This window comes from Lepisma saccharinum, chromosome 27, assembly GCF_977018435.1.
Source record: "Lepisma saccharinum chromosome 27, izLepSacc3.1, whole genome shotgun sequence".
Taxonomy (NCBI): Eukaryota; Metazoa; Arthropoda; class Insecta; order Zygentoma; family Lepismatidae; genus Lepisma; species Lepisma saccharinum.
This window is the reverse complement of record NC_139255.1, coordinates 32,300,710-32,325,414: the sequence shown is the minus strand read 5'-3', so window position 1 is coordinate 32,325,414 and position 24,705 is coordinate 32,300,710. Positions and strand designations below refer to the sequence as shown.

General features: G+C 39.2%; 1 protein-coding gene and 1 long non-coding RNA gene across 2 annotated transcripts in view; both read right to left on the bottom strand.

Annotated features, from left to right (window-relative positions):
* Window positions 1–24,705, bottom strand: part of LOC145980217 (uncharacterized) — a 125,900-nt gene that overhangs the window by 34,620 nt on the left and 66,575 nt on the right. The gene's annotated exons all lie outside the window — the stretch shown is intronic.
* On the bottom strand, window positions 9,988–16,700 carry LOC145980067 (uncharacterized). The gene is made up of 2 exons (XR_014440824.1): window positions 16,466–16,700; window positions 9,988–10,177 (listed from the first exon to the last, which is right to left on the bottom strand). It is a non-coding gene; the product is annotated as an uncharacterized LOC145980067 (long non-coding RNA).

Below are 24,705 nucleotides of genomic sequence, written 5' to 3'. Positions count from 1 at the left end.
ATTCACTATTTTCTGGTTTGAATTCAAATCATAGAGAATAGAGAAATTAAGTCAATTTCATAGAAGATAATATTGGTACTTAACAAAACCATACGTGGATCTGTGTGAGTTTATTATTTCTATTTGCAAAAACATCGATTTAGTTTAGTTTGTAATTGTCAGGGAAAAATGTAAATTTTGTCCTGGAAAACCTGGAAAAGTCAGCAGGGTGGCTACAAAGAAGCACCTATTTAAACCCTCGCTTGGCCTCTCGTCACCTCTCGCCAAAGGCCAGTGTTCTTACCATTTCCTGTGAAAGGCTTACCCTACACATTTCTAAGCAGGAGCTGACAAGGTCTGCCAGGGTCAATATTTCTTAATCGAACGGGTATGCTACGATACGAGAAACCCATACCTGAAAGAAGCTTGAAGGTATTTATTCATTCATCACCGCTCTCGTCGTCTTCCTCGGTCTCCGCATGGACGTGCACAGGATTTTTTTTCCAGGGAGGGGCAAGGAAGGTGTTTTTTTCCAGGGTGGGGGCAAACAAGGCACATTTTCCTCCATAATAGTGTTGTTCCCTCAAAAACATTGCTTAAATTTGAATATCATATTCATGCAATAATTAACACATTATTGTGGCTGTAATGAAATTATGTGAAAAATATATAATTTTTGGTTGACTTTCATTTTCCAGGGGGGGCATGGCCCCCCCTCCCGGACGCCTATGGGTCTCCGTGTCACTGAATTCACTCATTTCCGAATCACTATCCTGGAGGTTAATGATCAGATTTTGCACCCTTGGTGCCTGTACTACTGGTGCTAAGTTTTGAGAGTGACATTATTTAAAATAAAAAGAACACACGGAACACGCACTATCGCACGAAAGGGCTGCATTTAATCTTTTCACAAACTGTTCTTTGTGGTGCACGAGTGAACAATAAGCGAATAATTTTACACCAGCCTTGCTACGAAAACGCTGAACTCAAACTGACCCAGGATTTCAATGTTCGAGAATGCCCAGAACAATGAAGGGTCATTGTTTATATCGAGGCGAATTTAATACCCACAGTTTTCCCTAGACACAACAACTCGGCTGCGTCAACAGGTGGCAACGAAAAAAACAGGCGGAAGGAAATGAAAGGTGATGTTTCCCTTGTTTCTTCAAGGAACGATAACTCCGGCTGTAGGCGACGGAAATTCATGGGATTTGGACAGTCAGGTTCAAAATGTCTTTCTCCATCTTATGATGAACCTTAAAGTGGCGAGTTTTATGAAAACTTCTTGCGCGCAAGAAAAATACAGAACACGGCTTTTAACTTCTGCGCTGCAGTCTCCTAACTGTACAACGTTGCACTCCTGCCATTGGCTGATCGCCACGCACACCCTCAGCGTGGCCCCGCCCGATATCGCTTCTAAAAGCGTGCGTCGTCCCAATCAATCAAAAATACCTCAGAATAATGAATTCAGCAATTGGCTGGTTTATGTGGTATGGACATTTTTTTCGAATACCACTATCCAATCTATGGCAAATGAAACTAAAAGGAGGATTGGAGCTCACAAATATTGAGATCAAATGCAAGTCCCTATTCCTGGCACGATCCTATACGCTCTATGGCATTGAATATTCCATTACATCATTATGGATACAGTTATGGATGGAGGAATTTCCACCCCAAAATCCGCCAGATCTACGCAGATTGCAAAAAGGACCAATATATCTACGAAGTTTGATGCAAGAATTCAGTTATGTGGTGCTTCCGCCAAAAGGTGAAGATGTAAAACTCTCTCAATACTTATATACACTGTTTCACAAACAGTTGCAGATACCGACCCACCGCATTGAAAAACATTTTCCCAATAACAGATGGCAAAATATTTGGAAAAATTTAAATAAGAAATTTCTGGATACATCAGTGTATAGTGTTTGGTATAATGTAATACATGATATTATACCAACTAATGAATGCTTACATAATATATATCAAGAGACAAACAACTAATAAATGCCACGTATGTGGAGAGATAGACATCACTGAGCATAGAATAGTAACATGTAATGGAGTACAGGCAGGCCCGTAGGCAGGAATTCTTAGTAGGGGGGGCGAAGTCAATCCTAGAGGGGGCAAATTTTTAATATATTGTGTTGCATTGGCACATATAGCAGGGTACACAGGGGCACTTGCCCCGTCCTTCAAAAGTGATAAGTGACAAGAAAGGGATGATATCTTGAAACTCCAACGAACAAAACATCAAATAACAATATTTCGATAATGTCTTTTCGGACTACCAAAGAATACAAAGATAAAGTTTAACATAAATAGACTAATCTGGACTGTATCTACTTTATACGTATTTACAGGTCGATAATGTTAATAGACGATTAATATGTACCAACAGCTTTTGGCTTCTCTGCAGAACTGATTAAAAAATCCTTTATAAATCGTGCTTCACAATGTTTCCTCTAGTTTCCAGTATGCAAGATTTTTACGCACAAAGCAATCTAACGATTATCCAACAACACAATTGTCTTGTGTTATGCAAGAAAAATCGAATTAATTAAATAATAATGGTTACATATTTTCCACACTTTGATGAATTGTGTAAAAATTTGTATTACTTTTTTGTAGGCCTACTTGCTAAAACATTAAAACATGGGTCCCTTATACTCCACCACGAATTCTATTTGCTTCAAATGAAAGAGTCTTGCATCACTACAGACAATGTTTGTCTACTGGTTACGTTAATCATTTTGCAAAATATTGTGTTGTTGAAATACATGTGTTTGACACCCGACAAACAAATAGGAATCCCTTGATTGATCAATGACTTCTTGGATTATAGTCTCATCAATCATTAATATTTCATCTCAAGTTTTATAGAGGGAAATGTTGTATCCTCTTTACATTATGAAAAAAATACCTTCCTTAATGACTAAGGTACGAAACGGAACGATATAAGCGGCCTCCTTCACCTTAACCCATTTCCACGGGATGAGGTCTCTAGGCCGCTTATCGCCACTACTTTTTGAGCAGAAGCGTACAAACCCCAAATATCAGTTTTTTTTTATGATGATACTAATTTCGGCCAGTCACACAATGGCTTAAGATATATGAATAAAATTAAGAGAATCCACTCCACAGCAGAAGAGTTGACATAATTATTTGTCAACAAATTAGGTTGTGCCTGAGATACTTTAACAGACAACGTCTGCTACAGACACAATGTAATATTATAAATATAATAAAATAAATATTTAAAAAAATTAAAAGATTTTCAATTGTATTTATTTCACTGAAGCTTTTCTCTACTTGTCATTTTCTTGAACTTATATTCATAGTGTGCCGTCTGATAACACCGACAACTTTCACAGTGTATACAGGACATCAACACAAGCAACTTTTCTCAGTCACTATTTGCTCGTCTAATTCTTGTTTCGATGTATGGCATCTTCTGTCCATAATTTATGCATTCCCATTGATAGCTTCGCAGTTGCAAATGTCATTTATTTCTATACTGCCGTTTAAAATTCTGAGAGCAATGGAAATGATATCATGCAAACAGTCAGGGTTAAAACTTAACTTTCTCTTTATAAAATGGATATCATAACACACACCTATATTGCTTATCATATTTGATGCGTTTGCGTAGAGAAATGATTCATAAGATTTGAAATTGATATTTACACTCCATAAGATGCTTAGTGTAACCCGTATCAAAGTACAAATTTTATCGCTTTCTAACCGAAATAATAAATGTAAAACATAATTTGATAATAATTTGAGCCAGTAAGCTGTCCTACATCTTTCAATAGCCGACCTCCATGGTGGGATGGTTACATAACACACTATGAAGCAATGGGTTCCAGGTTCGAGCCTGGGCATGAGTGTTCTTTATGAGCAGAGGCGAAACCACAAATTATTATCTGTAGAGGGGGTTAAGTACCAGGACAAATGTGCCAATAATAATAATATTAATATAGTGCTGGTAGTGGTAGTAATAATAGTAGCATAAAAAGACGTTATTATCGTCGTAAATCATGCAAAAGGGGGCAGAAGTTGGTGCTAAAACATTTGTGTTTGAACAAATGATTTCAAATATTTTTTTCAACACGTTCAATTTCATATTAGATAATAATAGAAAAGAAGCACACAAACTGTATTTTTGAAAGACAGAATATGCATGCATGACGAGCATTATTCTTTTTGTACATTTTACACATATGCAACATAGAGCGACGTAAAATAAGAAATACATATGCAACGCTAAATTGTGTTTGTGTATGTATTCAAAGTTTCTTTAAAATATATATATTATTTAAATACATTACATGATCAATTCATACACCAAATTGTATCTCAAATGCTCAAGCATTTAAGCAGCAACAATCTGAAGTATATATATATCTGGCCTTACTTCTCTCCCGGGTAATTTAAAATGCATTACAGAAATAATCATTGGGATCGAAGCGAGCAGGAAAATCTTTAGATCCAAATATTTGCAAACTGAAAACAATATTGATTTAATAGAGCGCAAATAATTCCACGGGGTGCCATGGCATTCTCTTTGACATTTCTTTTTCATTTAGATCGTTTTGTCCCCCAGGGCTGACTCCTCCCCCCCCCCAGCTATGGATCTGAACTTGCACTATAAGAATAGCAGATATTGAAATTGCGAGCGAAGCGAGCAAGAAAATTTTACGAAATGTACTTTTATTTGTATAAAATTTGAAATCGAGGGGGCAATTGCCCCTTTGTGCCCCCTGTAAGTGCCTTTAGCCGTCTGGAAGAAAAATGCAAGAAACACTTGAAAATTAATTCCATCTTCAGGATCCATTTGTCCTACTATTCTTAGATTCTGCTAGTCATGTTTCTTTACTTCAATGTTTGCCCCCCCCTAGATTGTACTTCAGTCCAATTCCTCTGCCCCTGCCCCTCTGTAGTTGCAGCACTGTTTGCGAGTGTCTCTTCATCAATTTCACGTCATCACTCATTGTCACGATTAGCTAGATGTGGCAGAAAAGCAACGCTAAGTTCTAACTGTTCTAGATACTGAAAATTGCGAAAACATTTCCCGAAGTCTGAATCTGGAAGGGAATTTTTTCCTCCATCCTGATAGGACATTATACGGAATCCCACACACCTTCATAAATCACAAAATCAATAAATGTCTTTGTTATGTTACTAGAGTAATACAAGATATAATTGTACAGATTGGTGAGAATTCCAGGTAGGAAATGTTCTGAATTTTTCACAGGGGGGGCAAAGCAGGCTCTCAGGGGGGGCAGTTGCCCCACCTGCCCCCCCTCTAGCTACGGGCCTGAGTACAGGGAATTTGGAAATGCCTAACGACATATCTAGGACAAATATGTCGAACATCACCCCAATACTTTCAACCGTCGATGTGTACAAGACCAGATTTCAAATATTTTCCAGAAAAGAAAAACAATGCAGTAATTTGGTTAATAGCTAATACAATATATTATGTATTTTGTAAAAAGTATGAGAGCAATAGTATTTTGTTCACACAGTATTTAAAAAGAACTAGATGGAAATTGTTACAATATCCAAAAATGTATGAGTATTTTGGAAACTACCTCAGTGTTGTTTAGAAAATAATAATTATGTACTTGTGGTGTGAAAGTGTAAAAAGGTATTTAATATATGAAGAAATGTATATTTATATTACAGGTACAAATGCATGTTTACGCCAAAAATCTTGTATCAGACAGCGAAAATGGGACTCTTACTATAATACTTACCATGTTAAAAATTCTATACAATACTTTAACAGAATTTATGTAAGAAAACAGACCTATTTTGTATATATGCTGATAAAAAAAAGTGGATAGCACATTAAAAAAAAAAGTGGTTAGAAAAAAAGTCTGTAACGCGTCTGACTACCTTGCTAAAGATCCTGGGTTCGATCCCCGGCCGGTTCAAATCCGGGAACTTTTCTAACGTTGGAAGCGGCCCGGCGCCCACCCAGCGTCGAATAACATGGGTACCTGGGGGAAACCCTGGGGGGTAAAGGCGGTCAGGGGCGTGATGCTGATCACATCACCCCCATTCACGACCCGATCAAAAAAGTGTGGGGCGTTACACCCACACCCCCTATACGCCTTCATGGCATGGTGCTAAGCACAGGGGAGCACTTTACTTTTCTTTAACCAACCTCCCCCCTCTCCGCAACATATCCATGCCACATTTCCGAACAGAGTTTCACATTTTGGCTCATTATTCAACTTGTATGGCACCCAGGAACATGAAACATGTTTCAATCACTTTGGAAACGTCCATTCGTTGAAGAGAATACTAAGGTTTGTGCCTTCTCCCAAAAATAGCGGGAAAAGAGGGGGTAAACTCCAGATTTTTATGTTGTTTTTTTTCATTGAAATTCGGTGGTTCCGCCCCCAAACCAACCTTTCCTCGGTTCGGCATTCTGAATTGTACACGATTGCATGCTATGATGTTTTAGCTGAAAAACAAAACTTATCCGAAGTAGATTTCTCCCATAGTGCCCGAGTTATAACAATTTTCCTCCAAAAATGCAAATTACCTATTTTTCGTAAAAAAAAAAATCACATTTTGGCTTATTATTCAACTTGTATGGCACCCAAGAACATGAAACATGTTTAATTCTCTAGAGAAATGTCCATTGTTTGAAAAGAATACTAAAGTTCACGCCTTCTTCCCAAATAGCGGGAGAAGAGGGGGCAAACTCCAGATATTTTTATGGTTTTTTCATTGAAATTCGGGGGTTGCGCCCCCCAAACCCACCTTCCTCGGTTCGGTGTTCTGAATTGTACACGGTTGCATGCGCTGATGTTTTAGCTGCAAAACAAAACTGATCCGAAGTAGATTGCTCCCATAGTGCCAGAATTATAACAATTTTCTTCCAAAGAGTGTCCGAATTTAAAATTCCCGCCGAGAAGCCCGGGCAAGAGAAATTTCTCTCTCCCTCTCCTCCTGCCATCACTGGTTTCTGGCGCCGTGGTTGTGTTGCGCATAAAAGGAGCCTAAAAGTTGAGGCCGAAACTTACGAACGAGATTTCCTGTTCCCGTGCAGACTTCCATAACGATATCTTTAAATAAATAAATAAATAAAAAGTCAATGAAGACAATGACACATCAAATTCCCTGACTTTTCCCGGTTTTCCAGGTCTGTCGCCACCCTGTGAATAGTACCGAATCCTTCTTTGTTGGGAACCAACTGAGATGCAGAGTACATATTGTAGAGCCACGCAGGGGTACGGGTAAAAATAAAAGTACTATGAGCTCTATGCCCCTTTAGTGACAGTAAACACTGATAAGAAATACCAGAAAGCTCCGACTAATATCAATAACAAAGACAATCTGTGTTTGCCAAGGGCAATTGTGCTTGCCAAAGCTAAAGTTGATAATGACAAACTGAGGGTAAGATCGATGACAAGATCAGATTTTAAATTTAAAGAAGAAGCAATGATGCTGTGCTATCAAGCCGGAGTGGACCCTTCCAATGGGTGTACTATGGAAGATATAGTGAAGTTCCACTTTGATATTGTAAATTCAGTTAGGAATCTACTGATCAAACATTACTATTGCACAAAATGTCAGGTTGGTTTTATTATGAAATACCAGCACCCTGATTGTACTCAGTACTGTTCCAAATGTGAAGGAGCCCATGAAGATGAAGGTCCAAATTCTATCCCAAGAAAATGTGATCGGTACAACAGAAAATTTATTTCGAGTAAATGTTTTGAGAACCATTTGCGTAGTGAAGGATGTAAAAGCAGTGTGTGCCAATCTATACACCAATGCCCGACGTGCTTTAAAATTGTGAACACAAGGAAGCATAAGACGAATATTTTTGTAGAAGTTGCAATGCATTTGTGGACCCTACACACAAATGTTATATCCAGCCTGTGAAAGTTGAACATATTTCTAAATTTCTGTATATTTTTTACGACTTTGAATGCATGTTGGCCAAACAACAGGAGGGGGCGGAGGGGAGGAGGAGAAACATGTTATTCTTGCTGTCGCTAAACAAGCTTGCTACGCGTGTAAGGATTCAGATGAAGATTTCTGCCAAGTATGTGGAGTGCAAATGCACATCTTCAATTCAATTCAGGATTTTATGTTCTATATCCAAACTCCAAGAGATGGTTTTGAAAAAATTGTGTGCATTGCACACAATGGTGGCAAGTATGATGCTCATTTTATTCTTAACCATTTGATAACCCAAGAGAACATTACTCCTACTGTTATTACACAAGGACGTAAAATTATTGAATTGACAATTGGAAAGAAAATCATATTCATGGGATTCCCTGAATTTTATGCTGATGAAATTGAAAGACCTACCTGCAAGTCTTGGTCTCGCTGAAGATCTCAGGAAAGGTGATTTCCCTTACTTGTTCTCCACTCCTGAGAATCATTGTATGTAGGACCTTACCCAGATATCTGTTTTTACGATGTAGATTCAAAATCCCCCAAAGAAAGGGAAGAAATAATAAAGTGGCATGGTGAATGTGTTAAGGAAGGAAGAATCTTCGATTTTCAGAAAGAGCTAAAGGATTATTGTGTCAAGGATGTTAAGATTTTAGCTGCTGCATGCATTAAATTCTTCAATTTAATTGAAGAATTAACAGGAATCCAATGCTTCTTACGGTGCTCTACACTTGCATCATTAGTATCTCTAATATTTAGATCAAAATTTCTCAAGGAGAATGTTTTGATTAAGCTCCCATCTTTGGAGTTTAGGGATCAGGATAATCAATCGAAGGTGGTTTTACAGTGGCTCAAATGGATCGAGCACAAAGAAAAAATCACTGAAAGACATGCAGGCAATTTAGGCGAGGCTAAAATAGGACGGTATAAATTGGATGGTCTGCACGAAGAGACTAAAACAGTGTAGTTTCCATGGATTCTATTTTCACGGGTGTGAAATGTATGCCTCACAACAGAGATCTCCCTATCAACGAAACAGGAGAGACAATGAATAATAGATATGAGCGTACGCTTGCAAGGAAAGAGATGATTGAAAACATAGGATTCAAAGTGATAGAGAAATGGGAATGTGAATTTCAGGAGGAAATAAAAACGTTTTCAGAGAATATGTGGATATGTTTCTTAAGATTGAAACAACAGTCCTCTGGTTATCCAAGCAGCTGCAAAACAGAGGAAGACAAAGACAAGTATATTGAAGATTATCTCAAACATGAAGAGATACAGCTGATCAAGGAGGAAATTGCACCCAACCCATGACTCAGATTCATTTCTAAAATATTGCTGAACTCAATCTTTGGCAAGTTCTCTCAAAGAGTTGACTTACCCAAGTCTGTTTTCGTGAATACAGAGAAGAAATTTCATGAAATAGTATTTAAACCTCAAAATGAAATCCAAAGTGTGGTACCTATCTCTGAAATGTGCTTGTTAGTTACATACAAAGACCTAGAAACAGCAAATGAACCATTAGTTCTCTTCAATGTTCTTATTTCGGCCTTTATTACTGTCTACGGACGTATGCATCTTTACTCTTTTATGGACAAAGTGAAAGATAGAATCCATTATGTGGATACAGACTCTGTAATTTATGTTGAAAAATAATCGGAGCATTTGATACACCTTGGTCAACTGACTGATGAGATTAAAGATCCATATCAGATCACTTGCTTTTTAGGTGGAGGACCTAAATAAAAACTACGCATATAAAATGCAAAATAAACATGATCCCAATGATGTGAAATATGTAATCAAGGTACGTGGGATAACTATAAATTACAGGACACAGTTACAAATTAATTTTGAGTATTTCAAACAGCTTGTGAAAGGAGAAATTGAAAAGCGAGTGGTTGAAAACCCACGCAAAATCAAAAGAAAAAGCAATTTTGAGATTGTGTCTGAATCCGAATCGAAAACTCACCAGTCCGTCAACACTAAAAGACTTAAACTTGAAAACTACACTACACTTTCATTCGGGATGTAAATGAAACAGTTAATCAGGTTTGGATAGAATTTAATCACTCATCCCACAAGTGGCACATTTTTGGCACCCGAATTCTCACGGGGTAGCGAATTCTTATTTTCTTTTCTTTAATTCTTCTGACGATGGTTGTACTCTTTCTATGTCGTTGTGACATGCTATTATATGTCTTAGTGAGCCTCTCCGGCCCTCGAGCTTCCATGCCCCGCAGAGTGAGCACTCCATTTTAATCTTCTGAAAAGATAATATAAAACAAAATGTACTACATCTAAGAACAATTAGTTTGGTTTACAAAACGAAAAATGAAAAAGTCAAAAGTATGCTTCACTAAAAATATACAATATGTATTCTATGTGCCTCGGGAATGCGAATGTCGAAAATATATTTATTTTATACAGAAAATACATTTCCAGCAAAGAATAAAAACAACTGAAAAACAATTACTTCCAATACTAGACACTAGTAATCACAGAACTGCTATATTTATAAAAGGAAGGTGATGTAGGAAAGCAATATCACTTCACTATGGATCTTTGTTTTAGTCACCCGTTTGCCATGCTTGTGTCTGGACCGTCTCAGAGTGGAAGAACAACTTTTGTTAACAAATTAATACATTATAGAAATGATCTTTTTACACAAGTACCGAAAACTATAATTTGGGCATATGGTGCAGTTCTACAGAAACTGAAAATGAGTCAAAATATACCGATTGAATTTGTGGAAGGAATACCAGATATACACAATATGGAAATTGAAACTCCAGGATCAATTGTTATTGATTTAATGAGCGAAAGTGGAAAAGATTCAGCTGTTGCAGATATTTTTACCAAGTATTTAGATCACAAGAACATGAGTGTTATATTTATTGTACAAAATTTATTCCATACAGGCGAAAAGATGCGAGATATAAGCTTAAATGCTCACTATTTAGTATACTTTAAAAATCCTCGCGACAATCAACAAATCAATGTGTTGGCATGGCAATTTAAACCAGAAGAAAGTAAAAGTGTACTTTTAGCATACGAAGATGCCACTAAACACCGCACAGTTACTTATTATTTGATATAACGCAGATTTGCCCTGAAATTCTAAGGATGCGCATGCATATTTTTCCTGGTGAACAACTGACTAAATATGCCTCTGGCAAACATGCAAACAAAACATTTCTTGTGCGATCACCATAATGACGTCACTACTACGAGAACATGCTCCCGCTCTGAAAGTGTTGTGTAAAATAAATCTGCAAAAAAGAAAAATATTGTTGAGATGTGCAACCCTGGACTTGTGCATATACTGGGACAATGCGCTGCTAATACTATACGCGGAAATGTTCCATTGTCTTCAGTACAAAAGTCTCGACTAAAGAAATTCAAACTCAGTTTGCGAAAGTTTGCAGCAAAGACCACATCGTTTAAACAAAAGAAAAAAATGCTAGGTGGTAACGGTTATATTCATGGGAAAAAAGTATTGCTGAGAAAATTGTGAGGTACAGTACCCATAAATATATTGTCTAAATTATGAGAAGTGTGATTCTGAGGTATAGTAACTGCTTTAACTTCCACTCTTGTTATGTGATATTTGGCTGTTGCTTTCTCCAGGGCCGCTGTGTCTCCCAAGCAGATTTCAGGATTTAGACTCACTCTGCGAATATAAAGGCTGACATCCTCCAACTGAACGATGTAATTTGTATTTGCAGTAGACATCAAAGAAAATGTGTAATTTGTTCTGTGTAGTTTAATACGTAGGGAAACTTTGTTCAGAAGAAGACGAGGCTGGGCTGTAAAATCTGAATGTAATTTCCCGTATAATTCAAAACACTTACTAGAAGCTACGTTTTTCTATACCAGTATTTTCAGTTAAATTTTCCATTTTTCCGGGAGTATCCTGGTACCATAGAGAAGCAGTCAGGTGAGATTCTTTAGCTTCTTTCGAGTAATTCAATAATGTTTCAATATATGCTCGATACGCATACGACCTGGCACTTGAAGAAATTAACTTATCATTCAACATAATATCAACTTGAGAAATAAGTGCATATAAAAAATTATTGACAGGTGCAATCGTGTCATTATCTCCTAAAGGACGTCCGTCAGGTTTTGTAATTTTACATTTTGTGTACAAGTAGATGTGAGTGGGGTCCACATAGTCGGAACTCTCTCCAGGTATTGAAAATTCGATAGTAGCATTATTAGATAAAATGGACACTGGGCGATATTCCACTAATGAAGAATGTTCAATACTAGTTTGTGTTTGCGGAACTGAGAAAAGATCAACAGAACTGCTCACACATTCCCAAGATATAGGATTCAATAGCGCCATAGCGTTTAGTTGTCAAATATGTCCTTGCATGCACGCTTGCGTTTCTTAAACTGAGATAACGCAAGTGGCGCCACATATTTTATAGAGGTGACTTTTCTTTTCCTTTTCCCGTGTCCTGAGAGAAGTTGTGAAACTTTTTGTTCTGCCTTATCCCGTAGAGACGAAGCAGCTTCTCTTAGTCTTTGCTTGAATGCTACTTTTGGCGATTTATTGTTCATTATGTCCCCCATTATTTGCACGCCACTAGTTAATGCTTGCTTACCGACAGTTTTTAATCCTTGTTTCAATAGCGGAGATGCAATTCTAAATAAACTTTTGAAAATTGAAAAAGTAAAAAAATACAGAGTAGATATGTAGTATGGAAGCCCACTGCCTGCCTGACTATAGTGCAACAAACATATATTTTCCGTTCCGCACATACCATTTTTTTTTCGTCTCCCTCTCTCTTTGCATCACGTGTTCTACCATGCTCGCCAACCTACGCCATTGTTGCCCTATTGTCATTCCATTCCTGGACACACTCGCGCAAACATCATTGAAAACAATTGAATAGCGCTCCAGCTCGCGGTTCACACCGTTCGGCAGGGAAGGTAATGGGGCAATATAGCATGACGAAGTGGTTGCTTCTTTTATGCAGTGTATGTTCATTGGCTAGCTAGTAACTAGTGTTGCCAACTGTAATAATGAAGCACTATTTCTGCAACGGAAGGAGAAAGGCAGTTAAAGTGACGGTGAGTTTTGTTGGATTGGAAGCACCATATTTTTATTTTATACTAACTATTTGACCGGATTGACGTGTGAATGTATTGCGTGTGTGTATGTGAAAGTGTGTGTTTGTTAATGAACGTTAAATTCCATAATGCCTCCAGTTCTGTCAAAGTTGAAATCAAAAACCTTGCATAGCCAAGCTCGGGAAATTCACAAATTGTTCATATTTCATAATTTTGGAATTATTCAAAAGAAATAAATTATGTGGCTCCATGAGCATTTCAACTCTTGGCTCCGGCACGTGTTCTTGTAGAAATTGCATAGAGGAGGCTGTCATTTTTGCTGCTTAATGCGATGCATATTGTTTTCTGTGTTAAAATTTCCATGCTTTGATGGGTGACAAGTTCATAGCAAAAGAAAAAGCAGTGCAGCTTATCATCTAGTGGCAGTATATGTACTTGTTATTGTTGTGGAAGCCAGTATTGTTTGTAAATGTTCAACAAAGGCAACTGACTGGCGCCGATCACAGAGAGGCAATAATACTGCTTGAGGAGGAGTGTTGTGGTCCAATTGTCAGGGTTTAACAAATTTGCATGTTATTAGTTCTCAAAGCAGTGGTAGTGTCGATCGTGTATTATCTGTCGTTGCAGTTCCGTACCAGTGTAGACGGATTTTGGGAGTGAACAGTTAGAACGCCAACAGTGCATTAATGCAATGGAAAATAATAAATTGTTTATTTTGTTTGAAATCACTCAAATGAGGAATCACTATGAAGAAGTCTTCTTTGCAGCATTTTTTGGTAATTTTACGTATGTCTTAGTCAGTAGTTATGAACCCGCGTTGAGTCCGATAAATCAATTGATTGGAAAAGATTGATCAAAGATCAATTGATGATGTAGGTGTGGGGGCAAGCCAGAGTATTGTTTTGAGTGATGATGTCATAGGTTGGTTTGTTGTGATTGGTGTGACATCATAAAATGGGTGTGGTTTATTGTGTGAAGCATGTTTGGATTGGTTGTTGGGGAGGTGGGTGAGAGGGTAACGGTATCAGTAGCGACGGTTGAGAGCGTGATGATGTTCTGGGAATTGTAAGAACAGATGGTGTGACTGTTATGTAATTCTTGGAACCGGGAGTGTGGCGTGTCTGTTGGGATGGAGATAAAGTTTGCAGACTGTTAATGGATGAGAACAGAGGGTGTTTGTCTGTTACAGAATTCTTGGAACGGTTGAGTGTGTTTGTCGGGATGGTGTCAAGGTTTTGGGATGGTAATGTGTTTTCCGGGTTGTTAATGGATGAGAGCAGATGGTGTGTGAGTGTTATGGAATTCGTGGAACTCTTGAGTGATATGTGTGGCATGGTGATGTGTCTGGTGATTAAGGAGAGTGTTATGAAATTCTCAGAATGTGTTGAATAAAATAAAAATAAAAAGTGTGTGTCGGATAGGATGTGATGGAGGGAGGACAGGAAAAAGAGAAAAAGAACGAATGCAAACAATATGTATCGATGACGTAGATCGGAAGGGCGGTATATAAAGGATTAGCGGACTGCGAGGTTACCAGAATCAGCATCTCAGTTGTCGAAGCAGCAGAGCTTTCTATCACCTGGAACAGCGAATATCGGAATCTTTGTTGCCTGCAAACTTACCTTGTACAGAGACTAGCAGCTATTCGTGCCGACGCAGAAAGACTGTCAGGATCATCATCTGTCCGAGCAGGTATCGAGGTGAAGTAACTGAAAGGTGAGTATGGGTGTAATATCCTGGCTGGTGAAACTTGTGAGTGTTACGATCGGTAGGAAGTCTTCCGATCAATCGCCGCAGATTGACCCAGCATGTAGTTCGCGCCCGCTACCGTCGCCTCCACAATCACCGATAACGTCAGGATCGCCGACGGAACAGGAGACAAGAAAAGAAAACCACATGCAGAGGTTCCGAAATATCTGACAGAACAACAATTTCGGACAATGTGGGAAGCTAAAAACAATTAACAGCATCAATATGACGAGATTAAAGGTGGCGAGATAGACAATATCGGTGGTGGTGCGAGGAAACGGGAACGTAGGGTTGAGGTCAATCCTATGTATGGGTATACGGAGCGCTTTCCAGGCCCGACGTGTCTCGCTTATCCAGTAACAGTTTCTGCATCGAAAGAACCAGTAAGTTACAAAAAAAGAATATCGACGAGTATAAATTCTAAATTGCTAACATTCGATATCCCTGTTAGATACAGGGAATCGCTTTTGGTGACATTTTATAATAGAAATTTGCCTGATGAGTGTGTGATGCAGTGAAACGATCATGGATTTCCGATTGACATGTACTGTATTAACAATCGGAAAAGTGGTTTATGCGAGACATGTTACCGGTTTGAGAAAGCACCTGTTTACGGAAATGTACCTTTTCGTGCCAGGAGTAACCGGCTAGCAAGTGAGATAGCTGCAAAGGGATACCGTGGAGGACCTTTTATTGTAGCGTCGGGAATGGCCCCACTAGAATGTCTGTGTATGGAGACGGAATCTGAATTAAATTCCGAACATGTGGATGTGACGCATCTGCATGTGTCTCCATACTGCCTGGCTCGAAAATATATCATGATGCCAGACGAAAGACAACGCATGGACATGTCGAATTTGGAATTGGTGTTGTATGAAAATCTGGACGAGTTGCTGGATGTGGAAATTCCAGAGTTGTACCGGGTAGGTTGCCATAAAAAAATATATGGTTGTTGAGAGCAACGATGTCGCGGCACTGATGCAGGAATTTTGTAAAACATATACAGAATCTGTGCTGAAGATGGATGAAGTATTGCAGTGGTTTAGATGTGATATAAGGTTGGATGAGTCAATGGGTGAGACGCTAGATATAAAAGGTCCTACACTAGATGTTGAACAGATGGCGGAATTTTCCGTCCATCCTTCAAGCCACCCGAATCTCAGACGGAAATATCTGTTTCTTTCCAGTATTGGTAAGCTAGAGGACCAATTTGAGAGTCTCAGGCCGCATCGGGAGTTTCCGGAAATAGTTGCACAAACAGATACTTCGGAAGTGGAAGAAGCAGAGTAAAAGGTGAGAAAAGGAAAATATTACCTGTATTTGGATGTTTATTGTTGTTCTACATCAACCTCCTCGTCACTGATATCGATGACGGGAGTCGGTGAAAGACCAGCAACCAAAGCTGCGGTTTCCGCATCGATATCGATGACGGGAGGTTAACCTGGAGGGGGCGGTGGAGCAGCGGCAGCAGGGGCCGGAGGGAACACCGCAGCATTGCCCTGACAAGTGTCAGGAGGGGCTCCGGCAGTACCCTCAAAAACTACGCAGTATGCACATCATGGGTATGACGGAACCTCCAAAAACAATGTAGAAAAAATAATATAGTATATATATATAGGTCTGAAAATTAAGGAATTAGTACAAATGGTTTTCATAGATGGTACATATCTGAAAAACTACAAAATTAGTACAGAATAGATAAAATTGAGAAAAAAATAATCACCTTCCCAGGATTGCGGCGACCTCCGGATCCAAATTCCTCTCCGTCGGGCCAGGAATTCATTATGTTCGGCAAACATCAGGGTGACTACCTCAGTCATGCATTCCGCAACCTCAGTCATCATGCGATTGTTTCCGGCCCTGTGCTCCGCGTCAACCCCCTCCGTTGTTTCGCGGAAACGACGGAGTGCTGCTTGCAGCCTTTCACATTCGTCCCGCATTCCTGCACTAGCCATATAGTTGACATATCCCTCATAAAGATCTAGGCTCCGGTTCTGAAACAAAAATGTATAACTGTAATCACGGATTGCGTGCAATATAAAGCTAACATAATCTGTATATATTTTCAGATGTCGACACTCCCCCTTGGATTCAGTTTGGTGTATGGCGATATTAAGGAGACCACAGCAGATCCGACAGAACGAAGGAACGTATGGAGTAAAACACATGGAAGACAGGTTGAAAAACACATCGGCAATTATGTGAATTTTTGTGAAGAAAATGGACTGGCGGAAGAGTTATTGGCAAAATTAGAGACATGTAAAGATATCAAGGTATCGGTGGACTGTTCGGTCAAAATATTTACTTATATTGTTGACAAAAAACGAGATGCGCCAGTGTTTGGCGATTTTATAGAAAATATACAGAAAGCGCAATATGTACCTCCCCATCTATCTTTAAGAATATCTTCCGAATTGATGGAGGTGTTTAAAGGTGTGAGAAATGAGAAAGGTGAAAATAAGAAGACAGGAGAAACAGGGGAAAATATGAATGAACGAATGATGGAGATGTTGAAGAAAAGAAAACTGAACGAGTAACTAACACATACTAATACACTAACATCTAACACTGACTAATATGTTATATCTATAGAAATTTATGTAGCACATATTGCGGACATTTTTGTAAAAGCATCTTGTAATAATTCTATAGATGTACACTGTGTTGATAAACAGACATCTGTATGTAACCATTTTGGTAAAATAAAAAATGCGATGTTTCTGTAGAGGGCATAAATCCTGAAATGAACAATGTTGTGATGGAAGAGGTACCGGATTCGAAACCCGCCCAGGTATGGTTGCTACTTCTGCCTGAGGCCTCTGGTTCAAATCCCGGATCCGTGACTGTACATACCAGTAGTGTAACAAAATGTGTAAAATATCTGATAACCTGTAGTATGAGTTGAAATAAAAACAACAGTTTGTATATGTAGAAAACTTGTAATGTTTCTATAGAATTTCGGTGTGTTAATAAAATATTTTTTACAGAACATTGTTGTTTTTGTATATAAATAGTATTATATTAGAATGCCGAAGACACAGGATACAAATTCTAAAATCTTAATGAAAAAGTACCACGAATCCTGAAATTAACTGTCAGGATGAAAAAGGTACCGGATTCGAAACCCACCCATGCATGGTTATTACCCTGGTTTGAATCCCGGGAATGGCACCTCCATAGGAATGGCACCTCGAGATGTGAACGAGACAAACGTCTACATTGTGTGGAAACGACTCAAGAAACCTGACAGCCATCTTCAGATCTGAATGTTGGTGATATCGTACGAATCTATGTTGTCAAAGGACATTTCGAGAAGGGATATGAACAATCGTGGTCACGAGAACTTTTCAAAATCCACTCCCTTGTTCAGCGAACACCTGTACCTGTATACATATTAGACGATTTAAATGAAGAACCTGAAAAGGTACATTTTACAAACATGAACTGCAAAAACTTGATTCGGATCCTGACGAAGAGTATAAAATTGATAAGATTTTGAACAGCCGGGGAAAAGGTAAAAATTTGGAATACCTGGTTCGCTGGCTCGGATATCCACCTAGTTTCGATTCGTGGATCAAGGCATCTTCCGTAAAACAGTTATATCGTCACCACGATCCAGTGAATTCTTTGTGTTCGGCGAGAATGGACGATAATTTCTATGTTTACCTTCCGCCATCTGCATCGGAGAATTATTTTCCGAACAACACGCTGACCCATTTCAACGTAAAACTTGCAAAACGGATCGATCTTTCTCCAGAATTGTGGGAAATCGGATTAGCAGAACTGCATTATTCAACTCTATACGACAATGTTTTGGAAACAGATTCTGGAACGGTAACCTTTCCTCTTCGGACGTATGCAAGTGCTGAGGACCTGATCTCTTCCATCGAAGAATCCCTCCCAACGACCTGGAAATACGGAGAACCGTTCTCGAGAAATTCTGGCATTTTTTGGTTGGTTGATTGATTTGTTGTTTTAAGTCCACTTTATGCACAGTAAGGCTAATCGGGACTGGACCTACAGTTTAAAGTGGGATCCGAACCACTTGTGCCTCCACCGGGTATCGAACCCGGGACCCCTTGATTAGAAGGCGAAGACGCTACCACTGCGCCATCGGGGAGGCCCTCTGGAATTTTTTGTTGGAACCGCAATGGGACTCGTCGGGATCTTCTGTTTCTAGAGATAATACACTCTATATTAACGAACAACCATTCTATTTTCCTGTAGCAACATATACAATAGAGGATTTGATTCATTTCCTGAAAACAAACCCTGCTAATGTTGCTGTTCCTACTCATCTCAGGTTTTTCTTTAAAGAGGCTGTGTACAAACATCTGTCCGTGATAGGGGTTCCAAAGCCTGAATCTAACGATGCTCCAACAAATACTGTTACACCCATAGACGAGACTGATGACTGTGCTAAATTTTGATATGACATATTGAAATCTATTTATTCTACGCACGCAGTGTCCAATAACGTCATGGATATAAAACCCTATATATTCATTTACTCCGATCTAGTGAAACCGCAATTGGTCGGAGGACAAATGCTACGTCTTCTACGTCTTACCCGCAAACGGTATTCGGAAACAGATTCATCTTGCACAGTACCCGTAGCCCAACATACTTTCAACCCGATTCATTACGTTTCTCTGGATAAAGGTTCTTTCGAAACAATAGAAATTGCGATGTACGATAGAAAAGGAAATTTCCTGCCTTTGAGAAACGGCTCCGTACCCACAATTGCTGTTTTACATTTTCGTAGAAAAGCAAAGCCCTTTTAAAAAACAGTAGGCCTTTATTTTTCTCAGTCTATGCCGAAAAGCGGATGAATCGCCATGAATTCGCAGACCGAATATTACAGTAATCAAATCCGTGGGGGAATTGAACCCATCTACCGTTCAACTAGAATTCAGAAAGGGAGAGGATTGGGGTTACTTTTCGCAGGACTCTTTAGAATGGTGAATCCTCTACTCTGGAGCGGTGCAAAAGCAATCGGGAAAGAAGCTTTAAAACAGGCGCTAACTTTATCACCGACATTGCAACAAGCCAACAAACTCCGAGAACTATCGTTCGTCAACGTGTACGTGAAGCGGGTCAAAATCTTCAAAGTAAAGCACAACGCAAAATCGACTCTCTGGTTAGTTCCGGTATAAGAACAAAACCTGCAACAGAAATTGCTCAGTTGATGTTAAAACGTTCATCCACCCGTATTAGAACATCTGCGATCCGTACAAAAAGCGCATCCAAAAAGCGGAGAAGAACAACCACAAAATTTAGGACAACACGCAAAAGAAAAATCAAACAGAAGGCAGCAGGAAAAGATATTTTTGGATAATGATGGAGAATAACACTTGCATGATCTCGCAGTTCGATCTTTTCAGCAAAAAACCTATTGAGCAAAATGTCGAAAAACTTACACGGTCGCCTACAAGCCTATCACTTCCATCGATAATTAGAACATAGTTCAGTTTGCCATACCGGCGGCAGGAACAGATTTTCTCGGATCTTTAATCTGCCTATCTTCGTCTGCTAACGCAGATGGTCAATCAAGATGGGAGTCCCATGAGTGCTTCCGAACCTTCCAACGCCCTCACAAAAAACTGCGGGGTCGTAAATTATCCTCTCCATTCACTTTTTTCACAAGTTACAGTGGCTCTCAAGGGTATCGCTGTAACAGTTGCCGATAACAATTACGCATATAAATCAATCTTCGAAGCAGAAATCAATTACGGTAGCGATGCTGCGAACACGAATCTCACAAATGCCTTGTGGTACTTGGACACACCTGGACATCAAGAAAAAATCACAGCCGCCAACAAAGGTTTTACCGCCAGAAAAGACTTTTTTCCAGTACGTTCCGACAACCGGAAATCCTACGGAAGTGTCACCGGTAGTCGAACTTATGGGAAAACTGCAGATAGATTTTTCCACCAGCCTAAATACCTGATCAACGGCGTTGAACTACGTATCGATCTAGCCAGGTCACGTGATGCTTTTTACATCTGGGGAGATCAGACTTCACCAACCACCAGAATAAAAATTTTAAAGGCTGTTCTCGAAATAAATCACATCATTCCTACTCCTACCACCAGTTTGGCCATAGACAGAGCACTCTCTTACGCTCCTGCTTATTATCCGTTCACCAGAAGCGTCATCAAAGCTTATTCTTACGTTGCCGGAACGCAGCAGATTTCGATCGATAATGCTTTTCAAGGTCCTTTTCCGAATGTTGTTCTTTTTGCTATGGTATCCACCGCCAGCTTTCTCGGAGACAGTAAGAAAAATCCGTTAGAAGTGTTAATCTATCTTCTTTCCATCTTGTGAAAAATGGAGAACTCGTACCTTACGAACCCTTGCGGATCACCACAGGACGAAACGGCGGATTGATAACACGTGCCTATCAAACTATTTTCCGGTACAGGCATTCACCACGCCAATTACGGACACCAGATCACACGGAAAATGTTCGAGAACGGATCCTTTTTCCTGATTTACGACATAACGCCAGACTCTTCAGGAAACGACACGCACACCAGTCTCCAGGAACAAGGTATCATCGGACCCGAGATGAAATTTTCTCCCCAGCTGTCGGAAAATATAACATGCCTTTTGTATGCTGAATTCGAATGTGCAGTAGATATACCAAAAGACAGAAGTGTTATCCTCCATCAGTGAGACCAAATTTTCTATAACTATGTGTGCTCGTGTTCCTGGCTCGCAGTGTTATCGAGACAGTTCTGATGTAGACATTATAGTACCTGTGATGGTAAAACCAGCCGAACGGAAAACCTGTGATATTAATCATAATAGTGTTTCTTCGAAAGTGACAACTTCCAAACCTGTTGACACACGATTGCTCCCCCGACTGCCTGACGCCAGATTTTACCCAGGGATCATAGAAATGAACAAAGACAGACGTGTTATTGTACATTATTGAAATATATGTAACATGAGATGGGAAAACTCATCGAACTGATACCAGTAATGATATTCATAATAGTGTTTCCTTGGAAGTGCAGTCTGCCAAACCTGTTGACTCGCAATTGTCCCCACAAATATTAGACGGATATTACTTTGAGAGTTTAAAAATAACCGAAGACTACCGTATTATTATACGTTTTCGAAAACATAAGCAGCATGAACACGTCGCAGATCAGTTCCGTAACTGTTCCACCAAAAACATTTTCTGCGGTGTATACCCGAGAGATCTTCTACCTCGGACATTTCCTACCCCCGCCTTGATAATCGCAAACACAGACAATTCCGACTCCCGGGGTACACACTGGGTGGCCTTCTATTTTGACAAAAACAATGTGGCTGAATATTCATACGGATTTCATCCTTTCTATCAAGAATTCGTATAACTTTCCTGAATTGTCGTTCCTCGGTCTGGACTTACAACAACATTCCCTTACAGGGGGTGTTGGCCACGACGTGTGGACATTACTGTTGCATGTATGCTTATTACAAAGCACGCCATGTTACAACCAAGGATTTCATTCAAGCATTTCCACCCGGTGTCAGTAAAGATGGATATATCCTACACCGTTTTCGTCAGATCTTCAAATGTTTACCGCATTCCAAGTGCCCCGAGGGGAACAAGCGTGTTGCTCTATCCACGCGATCCGGTGTCGTGTCATGAAAAAAGCTATATAAAATGTGTGCCGCCGTACCTTTCTCTCAGTGTCATCGAGACAGCTCTAGTGAAAACATCATGGAACCTGCTGTGGCTTGTACAATGGAAAAACACGACAAACTTGTGAAACGTATGACCCATCAGGATGATACTTCCAAACGTAAAACCCGCAAACGTGTGCAACCTATCAAAATCGAAACTGTCACTATCAAGAACGAAACGGCGGACGAGGGAATGGATGTGACTACAGACTGTGATTTCATAAAAAGACGTAGGGAAATAGGTTTTCCACAGATACAATCGGATGTCCTGAACTACACAACGTAGAGGCATGTTTAGATCTCTATCTTGCAAACACATATTTTCTGAACAAGGAAAAAAACAAGTACGTAGCCATAGGATTCGAAAATCAATCGCCTTTCAATTTAGTGTAGGAGTTTTCGCAACAGGGGAGATCGCCCGTACGCATCGATTCTAAACAGATTAGAGAACTGTGTGCTTTGAAATCTGACTTACTAAATTACGTCGACACTGGTCGACGATTCAATTATTTGGTTACTGGAAATATCACCGTTAGTGGTGTAATTTTTTTCGGGAAACGTTGTATCTCGATGTATCAACATCGTTTCCCGGATGCTTTTATTTTCACACCCTCTGGACTACATTTATTTTTGTGTAACCTTTTTAGACCTCTGCAAAAATTAATGAACGAACGCTATTATAACTTGCAACCCGAAATGGAGACTTTTGTATATTGTATCAAAAAGAATATGGTTTCAGAACAAAAGAAGTACCCGCTTTAGTGAACTATTTTTACGTTCTCTGGTACAACGAATTAATGATTGAAATATATCTTCAGAACAATCTTGGTCACACATTGACATTGTAAATAAGTTCTGATGTTGTAAATAGCCATTGTAAATGAACCATTGTTCTTTTTGTGTATTGTTATTTTATGTATTGCACATCAACCACTTATTTTATGCATTGTAATATAACCCTTCAGGTATTGTAAACCTTTCATATTCAATTGTAAATACAACATTTGTGTTATTTTATGTATTGTAAACCTATATCCATATTATCGATTGTAAATGAAACATTTTGAAATGTTCAAAAACTCTTATTTCTGGTACTTATTACAATAGAAACTGTACATCTTCCAGACATTTTCAACTGCACAGGTTTTTTTACTTTTTCACATTTGCTATGTGCTTTACATCTTCCTGAAGTGTTTTTCACACTATTCAATTTTGGACATTCAAGTTCTTCAATGCTACGTACGGATATTTTATCCATACGTTCTTCTCAAATTAATTTTCCAACCATTTCACTTTCTCCATACCTTTGACGTACACTTTTTGGTTCACAAGCACAACATATAAAAAGTATCCTAATTTCTCATACGGTAGCCACCTATCTCCCCAGTTGAGACCGTGTTTGTTGGCACGGAGCCAGTAATTCACTCGGTGATACTTTTCACTGAACAAAACCATATGGAGATTTCACTAAACAGTCAAATGCATTGTCAAAAGGAAATTTTAAAATTCCGACTTCTTTCCACACAAATTCTCCTACTCCTCGAAGACCTTCAACGTCCAAAAAACAGGCATCCATTTTGTTCAACAGGTGAAAACAGTCAATGTATCTTCAATGCTACCCCGGCATACGGCACACTTGTCCAATTGGGAAGCACAGGATCCGCAGGAAACAAAATGTCGACACAGGAGAATTACAACACTGCTAGGATTCTCAAAACATATTTTGCACACTAGGTTTATCGGACGTTTTCTCAGGAGTCTCTATACTGTCGCAATACTTGCAGCTCTTGGAGTTACGATGTAACGCCGCAACACTCTGTATTAAAGGACACTGGGGTACAAACATGTAATGTCCTAGAATCGGACAATCTTTGGATGTCCAATCGCAAAGTCCGTACGAACAATGAAAACATAATACTCTGTCGCTAAAGCCTGAATAGTAAAATCCTGCAGTCACTAATTCTTCCGGAGTCTGACGTAATCCTATAGGCCACTTTCTGTATGTTCTGTATATCGAATTCACTGATAAGTACTCCCTCTGTCCCATAATTATTGTCCGGTACACCTTTGTTTGTTGCCTCATAATAATTGCCCAATATTCAAACTGTGACATTGGTGTATACAGAAGAACATAAAACAAGGGAATGAGTCATACAACTTTACTACTCAAGGATCAGTACAAATTGGACTTTCCATCTGCCTCTTCGTCTGTCATTCCTGTACTACCATTTTGGCATACCGGACTATAATTATGGGACAGAGGGAGTAATTGATAACATACGG